We start from the raw sequence: 19,627 nt of genomic DNA, 5'->3' as shown, positions 1-19,627 counted from the left end.
TATTTATTACCTATTTGAATCTTTTTTGACCGGTTTGAACTTACCTATTTAAAAGAGAACCAGTCAACCAGATGGTCAATCGGCTGGTTGACCGGTTGGTCTCCTCCAATAGTCACGCACAGTAATTTGGTAAAACATTATTTTGTTATCAGTTTGATGATTTTTTTGTTCAATTCTCATTTTGATACCAATTTGATAAAACCGTTGGAGCTCCAAAAAGTACATTTTTCACCAAATTTCAAATTTGATACTAGATTTACTTAACCGTTGGAGATGGTCTTAGATTATAAGATAGGTGAGAAAATAATGAATTTTTAAATTTTTGGTGAATGATTTGTCTTTAATCGAAATATAAAAGAGATTAATCAAAATATATGTAAATTAATCCAAATATCTTACTTAAATTTGATGTTTTTTAAAGTTTACTTGAGATTTAATTTTATAAAAATTAATAATATAATAATATTTATAACCACTTTAAAGAACATCTCAACAATGAGAAAATACAAAAATCACCCTAACTGGAAGGGCTTCGTCAAATTAATAGTTTTAATGTTACATGTCTTGTTTTCGATTAAATAAATAGAGTACAGATATATAAATAAAAAATTTATACAAAAAAATTTATATATAATGACATAACAAGTTTGTGTTCATTTATTTTCAATCAAAAATTTTCGTTAAAGTGCTTTATAATTTTTTAAATGGTTAATTACATTAGTGCTCCATATACGTTGACTATTATATTATTTTGATTCTTACATTTTCAATTGATTTAATTTCGATATTTAATTTTAAATTTTGTATTACTTTGGTCCAATTGATAATGTCATTAGAGTTTTTAATAGACAATTATCACTAAGTTGATTAAAATTAACTCATTGAACTGATCATGTTTATAAATTTACCTTCAAAAACACATTGAAACATGCTAACAACTTTAATTAGTTAGATCAAATTGAGATAAAATTAAAAAATCAAGAGCAAAATCAAATAAATTGAAATTACAAGAATTAAAATGGTACAATAGTTAAAGTATAAGGACTATCGTGTAATTTGTCATTTCTAAAATGTTACGGTCATATCATTATTGTGAGACTTTTTGTAAGTAATATACTTTTAAATGCACTTGGTAACAAAAATACTATTTTAATTTTTTTCATCAAAATAATTTATAATATTTTTTAGTAGAAAAATGTTTGGGGGCCCTAATTCTGTGGCTTAAATGTGGCTCAAATGGCCAAAACGACGTCGTTTTGGCCATTTGAGCCACATTTGAGCCACATTTGAGCCACAGAATTTGAGCCCTCTGCCATTGCTCAATTTAGTATAATTGATTCAAAACATTTACGCTATCCTGTTCGTAATTACAATTGATTCAAAACATTTACGCTATGCTGTTCGTAATTACAATAATTATTTGCATACCTATGTCTTACCTATGTCTTAAAACGTGTTGTCCACTGAGGGTAGGCTGATTATGAGAAAATTCTAGCATGTGGCCGACTTTTAATGTTTAATAACACATTCAAAAAAAAAAAAAAAAAAAAAAAAAAAAAAAAAAAAAAAAAAAACATTCAAAGTCTAGTCATATAATTCTGAGTTGATTAAAAAAAATGAAAATAAGTTTGGTGGGTTGTTGGGGGTAGTGATCACCATGGTGGGAAATTGAGTAGGTATTTGATATATACTAAAAAAGTATATTTTATATATATATATATATTTATTTATTTATTTGGGTTATATCAATTAATATTTATCAATATCTTCTCTTTATTTTTTTATTAATTTTTTCTAATTTTTTATATATTTTTTTAATAAAAAATCAAAAAATACACTTATTTAGAACATTCCGAACCACCCTTAAAAGTTGTTGGATGTGGAGGAGGGAGGAAGGAAAGAGATAACGGGATGATTAATATAGTTGTTAAAATAAATTATAAATTATAACTTAACAAATTATAGATTATGATTTCAATCAGAAATTGTTAATTTATTTTGTGCAGTTATTAAATTGTAGATTTAAGTTGTTGAGTAGTATGTAGTAAATAAGTTGTGAAATAACTTTTTGATGTGTCCTTTTTATCTATAAATTGAATTAATTTTTATTTTTTGTTATTAATTACTAGTTCATATATTTCCATAAAATAAAAACAAAAACAAACAAACAAACAAAAAATTAGTCCACAGTCCATTTCAAAGACTGTTTGAAATAAGTTTAATCAAATAGTCCGAAATAACTTTTCCAAAGTTGGAATCTATGAGTTGCCTTAAAAAAGCCACACTAAACACCCCCAATGAAAAGGGCAAATTATGCTTATAGTTCATATATTTTCGTCTTTGTGTTATTTTGGTCCTATAATTTTAATTTACTCGATTTTGATCATGAATTTATGATTTTGTCTCAATTTAATCTAATTGCTTATAGGGAATGGCTTCTGTCCAGTCCTTAATCGGACTGGACCGTGCTGTTGGGCCAGTGGAGACCCACCACGGGTCCCGTTTTGATAATCTGAACCGTTCAATGTGTAGAACTCGTCGAGTACTATATGCTTGAAAAAAATCACGTTGATCGGATATCGATAGCTATGTGATCAAAATAGATTTTTGTCAACCGTTAATTTATTCACCGTCCATTTTTTTTTATACAAAACTGATTTGATCACATAGTTATCGATATTCGATTAACGTGATTTTTTCCAAGCATATAGTACTCGACGATTTCTACATATTGAACGGTTCAGATTATCAAAACGGGACCCGTGGTGGGCCCCCATAGGGCCAACAGCACGGTCCAGTTCGATTAAGGACTGGACAGAAGCCATGCCCTTGCTTATAATTGTTAACATTTTTTAATGAAAAATATGCACATACGTGATATGTGTTATGTTTTTCAAGGTAAAATTATAAACGTGTTCAACTCAGTGAGTTAACTTTAACTAATTTAATGATAATTAGTCATAAAAAATACTAACGGCATTATTAATTAGATTAAAGTGACAAAAAATCTAAAATTAATGGTCAAAATTAAACAAATTAAAAGTGTAGAGATTAAAATGACACAATAAATAAAATATAAGGACTATTGGTGTAATTTGTCCTAATGAAAACTTATTTTGATAATAAAAGTGAAAGTATATATTTTTTTCAAAGATGAAATTCACTCAAATCAACTCATTTTTTATTAATTGCAAAACAGTTTTTATTTTTTATTTTTTACTTTTTTTTTTTTATCACAGAAAATAATGCTCTAAGGTGTCATCACGGCATCCGTGGGCTCAGGCCCCTCGATAATTGCTTACCAGCCTGATTTAACTCAACCTATAGGAAGAGACCTACCACCGGCCCAGACCCCGGAGTAACCGGTTACTAGCTTAATTTAACTCAACCCATAAGAAGGAATCTACCACCAAGACACCAGCGGAGTACAGAGCGAGATCTCTGCAGAGAACCACTGAAATTATCTAGCATTTTGCTCCCCCAAGAGTCAAAGCTGAGTCACGCTTATAGAAAAAGACGTCTTCTCTACTAGGCTAGCATCACCAATGATTGCAAAACAGTTTTTCTTGATTTTTGTTTTCATCATACCAAATATTAGAAAAAACATGGCACATAAGTCCCAAAAAAATTCATTAATTCATCAAGTCTCATACGTAGTGAAAAAGGTTTATTGCAAAAGTAAAGTTTAAATAGAAGAGTGGCAAAGAGAGGAAGGGCAGACACTGGTTTTACAAAGAAGACAGTTGTGAAGGAGTAATGTCAGGTCAGGTATGCACACCTTGTTCGTAGATAACATCCCAGAATCAATGGATCCTAAAGGGCTCTATAATCTTTTTACCAATTTTGGAATCGTTAAGGATGCTTTCATACCGAACAAAAGAAGGAAAACAACGCAGTCAAGGTTTGGGTTTGTTAGGTATGATTGCATGGTGGCAGCTTAAGTAGCTATCCAAAAAGAAAATGGGATTTGGTGTGATGACCGATCACTAATCGTCAAGAAAGCAGAGTTTGATAAGACTCAGGAGAAAGCTGTAAAGGAGCAAATGCCACACGGACCACGATCATTGAGGATGGTAAATGGTTCAAAGCCTATGAGAAGAAGATCATATGCAGAGGTGGTAAAAGGTGAAAGAAATAATAAAACAAATGTTGCAATTAAAGCCATTGAAGTCAGTAATAGCTGGCCGTACCAGAGCATAATTGTCAAACTTAAGGCTCACTGTTTCTTCATGAAATTCAGGAAGGAGTTTTAGGACAGAAATCTAAAGAATATTCAGCTACGTGAAGAAGAGACAGGGAGGCCATTGTAACTTTTAATTCAATTGATGACATGAAAAATAGAAGCCACATCTTGGGGGATTGGATGAATGACTGGTGCGAGTCTATAATAGAATGGAAGAAAGGCCTTCAAATGGAACAAGAAGGGCATATATTGTAACGCCCCAAAAATTTGGGCAGGGTATATCTATTTATACAACAAACCCACCTGATAAACAAACACATATTTATGGCTAACTATTCCACACATCCATTTCCATTTAATCACAAATGCCAAATGCATGTTATTCACATCTCAATGCCCAAGTTCCAATCCCAAGCATGTATTTTACAATAAATATGAAATGGAAGCCAAACAGATAATAAGTGCTCTATAGGCTTACAAATTTATCCAATAACATTCTTGGTTACACAAAATGGAGTTTTAACTCAATGCAAATACAATCATGGGCTTACATTCAACAAATAACAATAAAACAAAATGAAGCCTCAGCTCCGAGTCCTCCCAAGTCAATGCCTTAGCGGAGGCATAACACCTGTACCTGAAATGGTTTTCCTTTATAGGGTGAGCCACAACCCAGTAAAGATATACTACACAACATATGAACCATGACAAGATTAAAGAGGAGTATGCTCATGCCATGCTCATGATAAAACAGTTTATTTCTCTTTTTATAAAGCATGCAATGCTGAGATGCAACAATAGATATAAAGCCATTTCCATTTTAAACCATATCTGTTACATGAATACATGCTCTGTGAATCTCTAGGTGAGTGTCTGCAAGTAGGCCCTAATGCACTACCACTGTCATTTTTACCATTAAACTGGAAGGCTCGACACCTAACCACGCGGTTCTACACCCCCTACCCAAATTCACCAAGTATTCATTTTTTCGCAAACAGATACATTTCCAAACATTTCTCAAAAGGAGATACATTTCCAATGAAATGAATGTAATGCAATGTCCAATGCAACAAATAAGGAATGTGGTTCAATTCACCTAAGTCTTATGCATTTCTACAACCATCATGGCTATCCTCCACTGAGCCCAAAACAGATATTTCTAAACAGATATTTAAACAATTAAATTCTAAAAATTTTAATAAATACAATCTATTCCACATGCCATCAAATATGAACAACTACATTAGTTTTCATATCACAATCATGTCCGATAACCTCTCAAGGTCCATTTCTAGCCATGCCGGTTTTATTCCAACGGATACATTAAACAAAATAATATCGTTAATACCCAAGAAAACATCATTTTCTTTCCAAACTCATTCTCCAAGCATTATTCAACTATGACATCCTGTTTTGATCAAAAGTCCCAAAAGTTAAACGTAATTCCTTTGTTTTCTTTAAAAATGCTATTTTGGGCACAAACCGGTTAAAATTTCAAAACCAATCAAATCGAAATCCGTTTTTTGTATAACTCTTTCATAACCTTACAAACATATTCCAAGTTTACACTTTCACAATGGCCCCGTTTGGTAGAGCTGTGGGAAAGTGATTATAACTTATAGCCTAATAGCTTATAACTTATAGCTGTAAACATAAGCTAATTTTTGACTTATAAATTAAGCTTCTCCTCCCTCACTCAAAGAATAAGTTGATTTTTGACTTACAAAAAGCTATAAGCTGTATTGTTAAGCTGAACTAAACACATCAAAATAGCTTAAATTAAGCTAAAAACTAAAATAAGCTGGAAATAAGTCCTACCAAACAGGGCCAATTTGGGCATTATCTTTTTATTTTTCTCAAAATTTCTCTTTTAGGCAAATAAATCACAAATTTTTCAAAAATTCTAATTAAATTATATACAACTCTAAGCTCCCTATAATCAAGTAAAAGTGTATAAAGAAGTGTAGGAAAAATCCCTACCTTAAGCTAGAAGAGGAAACAAGCAAAAATCTAAATTTTCAATTTTGTTGAATTTTGATCTCCACCGATCAAAATGTTACTCTCGCCAAGCTCTTCATTTTGGCCTCAAGAACTAGGGTAAAAAACTCAATGGATCTTGCTAGATCAAGAAAAGAATTAAGGGTTTGTGGTGGTGTTTAGAAAAAGATGAGAGAAATGAGAGAGTCGAAAGAAAGAGAGGGAAAGAGATATATATATATATATATATATATGTTCTCTGCCAAGAACAAAGAGGAAACAATTAAAAGTAAGGGGGAATGGGGTAGCCCCACGTGGGCTCTCTCATCATTATTATACTTTATTTTATTATATTAAAACATTTATGAATCTACATATGTATATATATATATATATATATATATCAATTAAAAGTATATTTTAATATCATTAATGACAAAAAGATATAATATTTTCTCACCACAAAATATATTTCGTTTAATGGTACACACCATAAAATCAACTATCAAATATTTATTATAATCCTATATAATAAATAATAACAACTTCCAAGGTGGTTATTACCAATCATATTTTAAAAGGATCAAACAGTTAAACGTGAGTTATTAAACAAACTCAATTTAAATTAAATCTAAGCCATGGGTCTCATCCATAAGTCAAATATGGTCCAATTATATACCAAAATAGACCTACCAAATTTATCTTAAATCATGGTCCGAACATCCAAAACTCAATTTTAAATTCTGCTATAAATTAAACTGAACACCAATCAGTCCGTGAATTTTCATAAAATAAATACTCATCATTAAATTCTAAAATTTTTATCCAACGTGCTAGACTCATATGGGAACCACATATAAAAATTTCATAATTTTCTGAGATTGGGAACTATTTTTAAAAAATACAAAATCGAATTATTTTTGCACAAAATTTACACGGCAATCAAATTCGAAAATTTGCTCAATTAAATTATGCACGGCTATTTTAAAAAAAAAATTAGGGTCATTTCATATATGGCTAAACTGTTACGGGGTACCCCTAAATCTGTGGAACAACATCACATTTACCAGAATTGATGAAATCTGGGGTGTAGTGACAACCATTGATGAGAGCACATCAGCTATGACATCTTTAATATGTGGAAAGATTCGTATTGCAACATCATATATGGATCTGATTAATAAAGTTATAAATTTGGAGTGCAATGGGTGTTTATTTCCAATCCGAGTATGCGAAGAACAGAAAATTGTAACTATAGCTTGCAATGGTGTATGTTCACGTGAAGAAAATAAATTTAGGGAGGATCTCTCTATTAACAAAGAAGTGATGAACCAGTTCCATAACGAAGGAGAAGACCAGATTGTGGCTGCCGGCGACAAGGTGGAGTCCAAGGTGATACAAGGTAGATTGGAAAATCTAGAAGCTGTCAAATCCTTTACCCTAATCTCGGTTTCCAAGGTCAATGAGATGCATATGAGCATGGGAAATTGAAAGAATACAGCAAACAACAGCGCATGCGTGGTGGAGGAATCATTATGTGGGTCAGATGCAGGCAAATGTGGAGTTGATGACTGCTTAAGTACACCTGGATTTATAGAGAGCTTAAATGGACCAGCCATAGATAAGCCCAACATCAATCTTGAAGTTGTGTTGGACAGCAATTTAAATTCAAGCAAGCCCATGTTGGTTAATTATGGGCCAGGTAAGGTGTGTGAAGCCCAAACATCTAAACAAAATTGGATCAACATAACTATGTCCTCTAACTCAGGCCACCAATCGCAAAAGTTTAGGCATGTTGTATTGGGCTCATCGTCTAACAAGTTTTGTACTTCCCAGGGCCAGCTTAGAGGAGTCACCAAGTTCTTTTGTGTTTCAGAAACCAGAGGAAGGCCGAAGAATGGAAGAAGGGGAAAGCAAGAAAATTGGACAAGAGTGGGTTTTCAAAGAGGTGCGATCTTTAAGGCAGCTGTAGCTACACTCTCTTCTTCAATTTCACACTCCAGTAATTCACTTCGTAAAAGAAACCTGGTTAGTGAAGCTATGGCTACGATACAGATGGGGAAATCATTAGGGATTGACTATGAAGCGAAAGATTCAAATATGGCTAACAAAATCATGAAAATGAAGGAGAAAGATACGGAAAGATGGGAATTACGGAGACAAATGCTAAGCAATAAGGCAACATTTATGGGTGGCAGAGGTGTTTTGATTAGTTATCATGAAGATTATATCTTGCAATGTAAGAGGGTTGAATAGACCTGAAAAAAAGAAAAAGAAAAGTGAAAGATATACTTAAAGAGAAAAGGGTAGATTTGGTGTTATTTCAAGAAACGAAGAGATCGCGATTATCAGCTCAATTTGTACAGTCATTATGGTATAGTGACTTAATGGACTATCTAGAAGTTGATTCGGATGGTAGTGCTGGAGGCTTACTTTGCATCTGGAATCCAGAGATATTTCAAGTTGTTGATTGCTGCAGTAATTGAAACTTTATCATTCTTTTAGGTATGATTCACCGTAGTTTAGAATATGTTATTGGTAATATTTATGCACCAAATGATATTATCAATAGGAGAAGCTTATGGAAATGCTTACTTACTGTCAAAAAAGATTTTCCAAAACCTTGGTGTATCGATGGTGATTTTAACGACATTACTTTGTTATCTGAAAGAATTGGTTGCTTAAGAAGAGATAGAGGCATGAAAGACCTCAGATTTTATAGATAAAATGGAAATGGTAGATATGCCAATAATAGGGAGGAGGTACACTTGGTGTAATGCTCAGGATGGAGATAAATGGAGTAGGTTAGACAGATTTCTGTTAAATGTTGAATGGATGGAATGGTTTAACTTCAAGTTGTGGGGATTACCTAGATTTGTATCAGATCATTGTCCAATACTGTTGATGGAAGATGAAAGGAATTGGGGTCCAAAACCATTTAGATTCATCAATGCTTGGTGTACTCACCCTACTTTTTTGGTCGTTGTTAAACATACTTGGGAAGAAACACAAGTGTCTGGGTTGGCAGGGTATAAAGTCTTCAAGAAGCTGCAATCACTCAAGATTGAACTAAAGAGGTGGAATGTGGAGGTTTTTGGGAATATAGGGTCTAAATTGAAATCTGCCGAAGAGAAACTTCATTCGTGGGACTTGGCTGCAGAATCTAGATTGTTGCAAGTATTTGAAACTAAGAGAAGAAGAGAGCTAAAAGGTGAGGTTTGGAAACTCAGAAAAATGGAGAAAAGCTTATGGTTTCAAAAAGCCAGGATGAATTGGGCTTTAAAAGGTGATAGGAATACAAAGTTTTTTTCATATTGTAGCTAATAAGAGACATAATAGTACCATGTTGGACACTTTAAATGTGAATGGAATAGCAGTGGATGATCTAAAGGAGATAAGACATGTGGTGTATAACCATTTCAAAGAAGTCTACAAAGAATATTGGAGGGACAGACCCAAAATAACTAAAATTTTCAATGTCATCCCATAATGTCACAGCTCAAAATTATTAGAAAAAGAGTTTGCAGAAGTTTGGAAAGTGGTAAAAGAATGTCATTGGAATAAGGCCGCAGGCCCGGATGGTTTCAATCTAACTTGTATTCAAAAGGGCTGGCAAGTAATGAAGTCTGAGTTGTTATGTTTTTTGAAGGAGTTCCATGAGAATGGAAAACTGGTAAGTGCCTTAAATTGTCCTGTTGTAGCATTGATCCCTACGCAGGACAAGCCAACTAGTCTTAATAAGTACAGACCAATCAGTCTCATTAGCTCTATTTATAAAATTCTTTCAAAGATCCTAGCTAATAGATTGAAGAAGGTACTTTCGGAGATCATTAGTGAAACCCAAACAGCTTTTCTGGGGGGGCAGAAATGTAATGGATGGCATATCGATTGCTAATGAGGTAGTGGATTGGTGGAAGAAGACCAACAAAAAAGGTTTAGTTTTGAAATTGGATTTTGAAAAAGCATATGACACTGTGAATTGGAATTTTTTATTTGATATGCTGTGTAAATTTGGATTTGGAGCAAAATTGGTGGAATGGATGAAGACATGTGTCTCTACAGCCAGAATTTCAGTTCTAGTAAATGGGTCTCCAACAAAAGAATTTTCTCCACAAAAAGGTTTAAGGCAAGGTGATCCCCTCTCTATTTTTTTATTTAATATTGTTGCAGAAGCTTTGAACATTCTGTTAACAAGAGCTAAAGACTTGGGCCTAGTGAAATGAACAAAAATTGGGGAGAATGACTTTAACATATCACACCTTCAGTTTGCTGATGACACTATTATTTTTTGTGAAGCTGCATGGGAGGAAATTGTAAACATAAAGAGAATTCTTAGATGTTTTGAGGTGATGTCTGGCTTGGAGATAAATTTTCATAAGAGTGTAGCCAGTGATATTGGGGTTCCAATTGAGCTAGTTGAAGAATTTGCCACGAAGCCACATTGTTCGAATCAAAATTTACCATTGAAGTACCTAGGATTTCCATTGGGTGCCAACCTAAGAAGGAAAGCTTTTTGGAAACCAATTTTGGATAAATATAGGGTGAAGCTTGCTGGTTGGAAAAGAAGCGTATTATCTTTTGCTGGGAGGATAACAATGATTAAAGTTGTGATATCCAATCTTCCTATTTATTATATGTCCATTTTTAGAATACTTGTGGAGGTTGCTAAAGAAATAGAGAGGGTTGAAGCTGCTTTTTTGTGGGGAGACAGAAGTACGAAAAAAAGTTCACCTTGTCAAGTGGAAAGAGTTAGCAATAAATAAATCTAAAGGTGGACTAGGCATCCGTGATATCAAAACTGTTAACTCTTGCATATTAATGAAATGGTGGTGGAGGTTTGGTTTTGAGAAGAATGTGTTGTGGAAAAATCTTATAGCAGCAAATACACGACTGAAGGGGGTCAATGGTTCCCCAACCAGGTTGTAAATGCATCCATATCAAATATTTGGAGTGATATCATTGTTGTACTACCCTCTATTAATGGCCTCTTAAGCTATTTCAGGGAGAATATTAAAATTATAATAGGGGATGGAAATAGAATTTCATTTTGGGGAGACATTTGGTGTAGGGAAATAAGATTGCCAAAGCATTTCCCTAGACTCTTCAGTCTGTCTTTAAACAAGAATGAATCACTGAAGTTTTTTGCCAATAATAAACAAAGTTCATGCAACTGCAACCTAAGGTTTAGGAGACAACTTTTGGCATGGGAGGAGGAGGAAGTTGCAAGATTACGTAGTATGTTGGGATTAAGCCCAGTGTTGTTTCCTAGAGCAAAGGACTCACTTATTTTTAAAGTCAAATCAATGTTCAACTAGTGTGAATCACTTTGGGGTTCAGATTTAGCCTTACCTCCCCTTATTTGGAATAATCATGCCCCTTCAAAGGGACAATTCTTTACTTGGCTGGTTTGGAAGGGCAGATTAAAAACCTCAGTGTGGCTTCAAAGACTTGGTGTCCTACATAATGGTGTAGATGTAGCCTGTGCTTTTTGTAAGTCTGAACCAGAAACAGTAGATCATATAATGCTTAACTGCCCTTTTGTTTGGAAAATATAGATTGAGATACTTAACTGGTGGGGGTGTCAATGGGTAACTCCTGAATCCATTATAAGGTTGCTAAATTGGTGGAATGGATGGAAATTCAAGAAGGGTGAACTGCAGATTTGGAAAGCTTTGCCATGTGCAATATTGTGGTCAGTTTGGAAGCATAGAAATGACATAATTTTCAATGGTGCTCAACCAACTTATATGGTCTTGGCTGATCTTATCAAGATAAGGGTAGCAATATGGATGAAGAATCACTCTTTGGGCAAGTTTTATTCTGTTCATGATTTTGTGGATAATTTGCAGCAGGTGAGAAAGTCTATTGGTTTAGGAAGATGAAAATTGCAATGTGGTTTAAATCAATTTTATTGTATTTTTGGCTAGTGTGAATTTTATTAAGCTTAAGAGAGTTTGAACATATTGCCCTTTTTGTTTTTGGCTGCTGTTGGGGTGACCAATCTGCTATGCCCTCTGTTGATTTTAGGTGTATAGGTTAGTAGGAGCAACTTTGTCTATGGAGAGCAGCAGCAATCCTCAGTGGTCTGGTATATACTCTGCAATGTCCTGGTGATTTATTTCAATCTTAGGCCGATCAGGACTTTGTTGCTGCTGCTGTATTGTGGCTCTGTCTATTCTGTATCTGTGACGACTTGGGTTAATCTTTTGCTTATGTTTTCATTTGAGCCTGTGATTACTGATATTTTCTAGAGTCTGTGCTGATTTGCTCTGTGCTATAGTGATCTGTTACGGAGGTTTGATCTAGTTATGCCCTGTTTGCCTGTGCTGATCTAGTATTATCTAGACTACAAAATGGTTTAAGGTATGGCTGATGGAGTTTGTTATTGTTGATCTGTTTTTTTGAAATTGTGGCACTTTGGTCTGTTCTTTGGCTTTTGTTAGAGCCTGGTATTGCTGATTGTTCTATTTGTTCTTTTTTGTTTGTCGCTTTCTATCGGAGATGCTTAGTATATGATAGGATGGGTTTTTTAGTGTAAACTTAGTTGGAATGATCTAACCCATTGTGATGCGTGGTGCACCTTCCTTTCTTTATTGATGTTTGTGTGTACATCTTATACCTTTCATCGTCATCAATAAAATTTTTGTTGTTTGCCGATCAAAAAAGAGTCTCATACATAGTCCTTTCTGGTAATAACCCATTCGTTAAAACACAAATTATGCACGTGTAACATTAGTACCTTTTTTTAAAAAATTGAAATCTCATAACTTTCATTCTATGCAGCTGTTTTCATAAAATTTTTATTTTTGAAATCTATATGAGAAGATCCATAATCAATTTGAAATGCGTTATTATAAAAAATAAAAATAAAAAGTGAAATTTTACAACTTTTTTTTCCCAAATTAAAAATATATATATTGAAATTTTACATGGAAAAATTATGAAAATGTGAATTTCACAAATTTCAAACAAAAATTATGAAACTGTGAAATTTGATAAAACAAAAATTTCAAACAAAATTATGATTCAATCAGATCCGGAATAGACACACATCTAGTGAAGTTTAGTCTTATATTAGATTCTTCTACAAAGTGGATGACTGATAAAAGGGAGGTGGCTAGGGAAAGCTTGATTTGATCAGATTGTGAGATTTTCTTTTATGTTAATAGGCCCAAGACTCCCAATGATGTTCCCACCCACATCTGGAAATGTTTCGCAACCAGGAATAGGCTTCACCTTTCCCATTTGATCAACTTTTCAACCGGGTACTTGAGAAGGTGACCCTTCATGTCTGTAACTTCATTGGCAGCATATTGATTCCAGTTCAACTCGCTCAGTGATCTTACCCTCCTTACGCATTCAAGGCTCTCAGGATGCTTAAAACATTCCTCAAGAGCACCGATATGCTCTGACCACAGTGACATTCTATACCCATGGACCTGCAATCAGACAAAAATAGCAGCTGGTCACAAATTCATGTCGCTAAACATGCATAAATGAATACCAACTTGAATAAAAGTTCATGACTGAATACCAAGACTACCTATAAAAATAAAAACAAAAAGATAAAGTCCATAGATTGCGGACCATAATATGTAAGCAAGCTCAGTTTAGTCACAAATCTGAACTTTTCAAAAATGTATCAGAAAAATGTCTCAAAAGCACGGGTATTGAGGTGTGTGACTCAATATTACCCCCAAAACTTTGATATGCAAGCATAATTAGAGAGAACATATGTCAACTTCAGCTTCAACTCGGTTATTTTGGTCAAAGAGACAAAAGACAAATTTGAAATGAAAACATTTACCCAATAAATAAAACAAAAGGAAAGAAAGAGTAGACACAGATTTAGACACACTTCAATAAATAAAACAAAAGGAAAGAAAGAGTAGACACAGAAAATTGTAACTATAGCTTGCAATTGTGTATGTTCACGTGAAGAAAATAGATTTAGGGAGGATCTCTCTATTAACAAAGAAGTGATGAACCAGTTCCATGACGAAGGAGAAGACCAGATTGTGGCCGCCGGCGACAAGGTGGAGTCCAAGGTGATACAAGGTAGATTGGAAAATCTAGAAGCTGTCAAATCCTTTACCCTAATCTCGGTTTCCAAGGTCAATGAGATGCATATGAGCATGGGAAATTGGAAGAATACAGCAAACAACAGCGCATGCGTGGTGGAGGAATCATTATGTGGGTCAGATGCAGGCAAATGTGGAGTTGATGACTGCTTAAGTACACCTGGATTTATAGAGAGCTTAAATGGACCAGCCATAGATAGGCCCAACATCAATCTTGAAGTTGTGTTGGACAGTAATTTAAATTCAAGCAAGCCCATGTTGGTTAATTATGGGCCAGGTAAGGTGTGTGAAGCCCAAACATCTAAACAAAATTGGATCAACATAACTATGTCCTCTAACTCAGGCCACCAATCGCAAAAGTTTAGGCATGTTGTATTGGGCTCATCGTCTAACAAGTTTTGTACTTCCCAGGGCCAGCTTAGAGGGGTCACCAAGTCCTTTTGTGTTTCAGAAACCAGAGGAAGGCCGAAGAATGGAAGAAGGGGAAAGCAAGAAAATTGGACAAGAGTGGGTTTTCAAAGAGGTGCGATCTTTAAGGCAGCCGTAGCTACACTCTCTTCTTCAATTTCACACTCCAGTAATTCACTTCGTAAAAGAAACCTGGTTAGTGAAGCTATGGCTATGATACAGATGGGGAAATCATTAGGGATTGACTATGAAGCGAAAGATTCAAATATGGCTAACAAAATCATGGAAATGAAGGAGAAAGATACGGAAAGATGGGAATTACGGAGACAAATGCTAAGCAATAAGGCAACATTTATGGGTGGCAGAGGTGTTTTGATTGGTTATCATGAAGATTATATCTTGCAATGTAAGAGGGTTGAATAGACCTGAAAAAAGAAGAAAAGTGAAAGATATACTTAAAGAGAAAAGGGTAGATTTGGTGTTATTTCAAGAAACGAAGAGATCGCGATTATCAGCTCAATTTGTACAGTCATTATGGTATAGTGACTCAATGGACTATCTAGAAGTTGATTCGGATGATAGTGCTGGAGGCTTACTTTGCATCTGGAATCCAGAGATATTTCAAGTTGTTGATTGCTGCAGTAATTGAAACTTTATCATTCTTTTAGGTATGATTCACCGTAGTTTAGAATATGTTATTGGTAATATTTATGCACCAAATGATATTATCAATAGGAGAAGCTTATGGAAATGCTTACTTACTGTCAAAAAAGATTTTCCAAAACCTTGGTGTATCGATGGTGATTTTAACGACATTACTTTGTTATCTGAAAGAATTGGTTGCTTAAGAAGAGATAGAGGCATGAAAGACCTCAGATTTATAGATAATTTGGAAATGGTAGATATGCCAATAATAGGGAGGAGGTACACTTGGTGTAATGCTCAGGATGAAGATAAATGGAGTAGGTTAGACAGATTTCTGTTAAATGTTGAATGGATGGAATGGTTTAACTTCAAGTTGTGGGGATTACCTAGACTTGTATCAGATCATTGTCCAATACTGTTGATGGAAGATGAAAGGAATTGGGGTCCAAAACCATTTAGATTCATCAATGCTTGGTGTACTCACCCTACTTTTTTGGTCGTTGTTAAACATACTTGGGAAGAAACACAAGTGTCTGGGTTTGCAGGGTATAAAGTCTTCAAGAAGCTGTAATCACTCAAGATTGAACTAAAGAGGTGGAATGTGGAGGTTTTTGGGAATATAGGGTCTAAATTGAAATCTGCCGAAGAGAAACTTCATTCGTGGGACTTGGCTGCAGAATCTAGATTGTTGCAAGTATTTGAAATTAAGAGAAGAAGAGAGCTAAAAGGTGAGGTTTGGAAACTCAGAAAAATTGAGAAAAGCTTATGGTTTCAAAAAGCCAGGATGAATTGGGCTTTAAAAGGTGATAGGAATACAAAGTTTTTTTCATATTGTAGCTAATAAGAGACATAATAGTACCATGTTGGACACTTTAAATGTGAATGGAATAGCAGTGGATGATCTAAAGGAGATAAGACATGTGGTGTATAACCATTTCAAAGAAGTCTACAAAGAATATTGGAGGGACAGACCCAAAATAACTAGAATTTTCAATGTCATCCCATAATGTCACAGCTCAAAATTATTAGAAAAAGAGTTTGCAGAAGTTTGGAAAGTGGTAAAAGAATGTCATGGGAATAAGGCCGCAGGCCCGGATGGTTTCAATCTAACTTGTATTCAAAAGGGCTGGCAAGTAATGAAGTCTGAGTTGTTATGTTTTTTGAAGGAGTTCCATGAGAATGGCAAACTGGTAAGTGCCTTAAATTGTTCTGTTGTAGCATTGATCCCTACGCAGGACAAGCCAACCAGTCTTAATAAGTACAGACCAATCAGTCTCATTAGCTCTATTTATAAAATTCTTTCAAAGATCCTAGCTAATAGATTGAAGAAGGTACTTTCGGAGATCATTAGTGAAACCCAAACAGCTTTTCTGGGGGGGCAGAAATGTAATGGATGGCATATCGATTGCTAACGAGGTAGTGGATTGGTGGAAGAAGACCAACAAAAAAGGTTTAGTTTTGAAATTGGATTTTGAAAAAGCATATGACACTGTGAATTGGAATTTTTTATTTGATATGCTGTGTAAATTTGGATTTGGAGCAAAATTGGTGGAATGGATGAAGACATGTGTCTCTACAGCCAGAATTTCAGTTCTAGTAAATAGGTCTCCAACAAAAGAATTTTCTCCACAAAAAGGTTTAAGGCAAGGTGATCCCCTCTCTATTTTTTTATTTAATATTGTTGCAGAAGTTTTGAACATTCTGTTAACAAGAGCTAAAGACTTGGGCCTAGTGAAATGAACAAAAATTGGGGAGAATGACTTTAACATATCACACCTTCAGTTTGCTGATGACACTATTATTTTTTGTGAAGCTGCATGGGAGGAAATTGTAAACATAAAGAGAATTCTTAGATGTTTTGAGGTGATGTCTGGCTTGGAGATAAATTTTCATAAGAGTGTAGTCAGTGATATTGGGGTTCCAATTGAGCTAGTTGAAGAATTTGCCACAAAACCACATTGTTCGAATCAAAATTTACCATTGAAGTACCTAGGATTTCCATTGGGTGCCAACCTAAGAAGGAAAGCTTTTTGGAAACCAATTTTGGATAAATATAGGGTGAAGCTTGCTGGTTGGAAAAGAAACGTATTATCTTTTGCTGGGAGGATAACAATGATTAAAGCTGTGATATCCAATCTTCCTATTTATTATATGTCCATTTTTAGAATACCTGTGGAGGTTGCTAAAGAAATAGAGAAGGTTGAAGCTGCTTTTTTGTGGGGAGACACAGAAGTACGAAAAAAAAGTTCACCTTGTCAAGTGGAAAGAGTTAGCAATAAATAAATCTAAAGGTGGACTAGGCATCCGTGATATCAAAACTGTTAACTCTTGCATATTGATGAAATGGTGGTGGAGGTTTGGTTTTGAGAAGAATGTGTTGTGGAAAAATCTTATAGCAGCAAATACACGACTGAAGGGGGTCAATGGTTCCCTAACCAGGTTGTAAATGCATCCATATCAAATATTTGGAGCGATATCATTGTTGTACTACCCTCTATTAATGGCCTCTTAAGCTATTTCAGGGAGAATATTAAAATTATAATAGGGGATGGAAATAGAATTTCATTTTGGGGAGACATTTGGTGTAGGGAAATAAGATTGCTAAAGCATTTCCCTAGACTCTTCAATCTGTCTTTAGACAAGAATGAATCACTGAAGTTTTTTGCCAATAATAAACTAAGTTCATGCAACTGGAACCTAAGGTTTAGGAGACAACTTTTGGCATGGGAGGAGGAGGAAGTTGCAAGATTATGTAGTATGTTGGGATCAAGCCCAGTGTTGCTTCCTAGAGCAAAGGACTCACTTATTTTTAAAGTCAAATCAATGTTCAACTAGTGTGAATCACTTTGGGGTTCAGATTTAGCCTTACCTCCCCTTATTTGGAATAATCATGCCCCTTCAAAGGGACAATTCTTCACTTGGCTGGTTTGGAAGGGCAGATTAAAAACCTCAGTGTGGCTTCAAAGACTTGGTGTCCTACATAATGGTGTAGATGTAGCCTGTGCTTTTTGTAAGTCTGAACTAGAAACAGTAGATCATATAATGCTTAACTGCCCTTTTGTTTGGAAAATATAGATGAGATACTTAACTGGTGGGGGTGTCAATGGGTAACTCCTGAATCCATTATAAGGTTGCTAAATTGGTGGAATGGATGGAAATTCAAGAAGGGTGAACTGCAGATTTGGAAAGCTTTGCCATGTGCAGTATTGTGGTCAGTTTGGAAGCATAGAAATGACATAATTTTCAATGGTGCTCAACCAACTTATATGGTCTTGGCTGATCTTATCAAGATAAGGGTAGCAATATGGATGAAGAATCACTCTTTGGGCAAGTTTTATTCTGTTCATGATTTTGTGGATAATTTGCAGCAGGTGAGAAAGTCTATTGGTTTAGGAAGATGAAAATTGCAATGTGGTTTAAATCAATTTTATTGTATTTTTGGCTAGTGTGAATTTTATTAAGCTTAAGAGAGTTTGAACATATTGCCCTTTTTGTTTTTGGCTGCTGTTGGGGTGACCAATCTGCTATGCCCTCTGTTGATTTTAGGTGTATAGGTTAGTAGGAGCAACTTTGTCCATGGAGAGCAGCAGCAACCCTCAGGGGTCTGGTATATACTCTGCAATGTCCTGGTGATTTATTTCAATCTTAGGCCGATCAGGACTTTGTTGCTGCTGCTGTATTGTGGCTCTGTCTATTCTGTATCTGTGACGACTTGGGCTAATCTTTTGCTTATGTTTTCATTTGAGCCTGTGATTACTGATATTTTCTAGAGTCTGTGCTGATTTGCTCTGTGCTATAGTGATTTGTTATGGAGGTTTGATCTAGTTGTGCCCTGTTTGCCTGTGCTGATCTAGTATTATCTAGACTACAAAATGGTTTAAGGTATGGCTGATGGAGTTTGTTATTGCTGATCTGTTTTTTTGAAATTGTGGCACTTTGGTCTGTTCTTTGGCTTTTGTTAGAGCCTGGTATTGCTGATTGTTCTCTTTGTTCTTTTTTGTTTGTTGCTTTCTATCGGAGATGCTTAGGATATGATAGGATGGGTTTTTTAGTGTAAACGTAGTTGGAATGATCTAACCCATTGTGATGCGTGGTGCACCCTCCTTTCTTTATTGATGTTTGTGTGTACATCTTATACCTTTCATCGTCATCAATAAAATTTTTGTTGTTTGCCGATCAAAAAAGAGTCTCATACATAGTCCTTTCTGGTAATAACCCATTTGTTAAAACACAAATTATGCACGTGTAACATTAGTACCTTTTTTTAAAAAATTGAAATCTCATAACTTTCATTCTACGCAACTGTTTTCATAAAATTTTTATTTTTGAAATC

The 19,627-nt window shown here is 34.7% G+C and overlaps 1 long non-coding RNA gene across 1 annotated transcript in view; it reads left to right on the top strand.

The window, feature by feature from the left end:
• The window catches only part of LOC145806194 (uncharacterized), a 38,306-nt gene that overhangs the window by 1,458 nt on the left and 17,221 nt on the right, over positions 1 to 19,627 (top strand). The gene's annotated exons all lie outside the window — the stretch shown is intronic.

Source organism: Camellia sinensis, chromosome 13 (assembly GCF_055761805.1).
Source record: "Camellia sinensis isolate YWXY chromosome 13, ASM5576180v1, whole genome shotgun sequence".
Classification (NCBI taxonomy): domain Eukaryota; kingdom Viridiplantae; phylum Streptophyta; class Magnoliopsida; order Ericales; family Theaceae; genus Camellia; species Camellia sinensis.
This window is presented reverse-complemented; position numbering and strand designations above follow the sequence as displayed.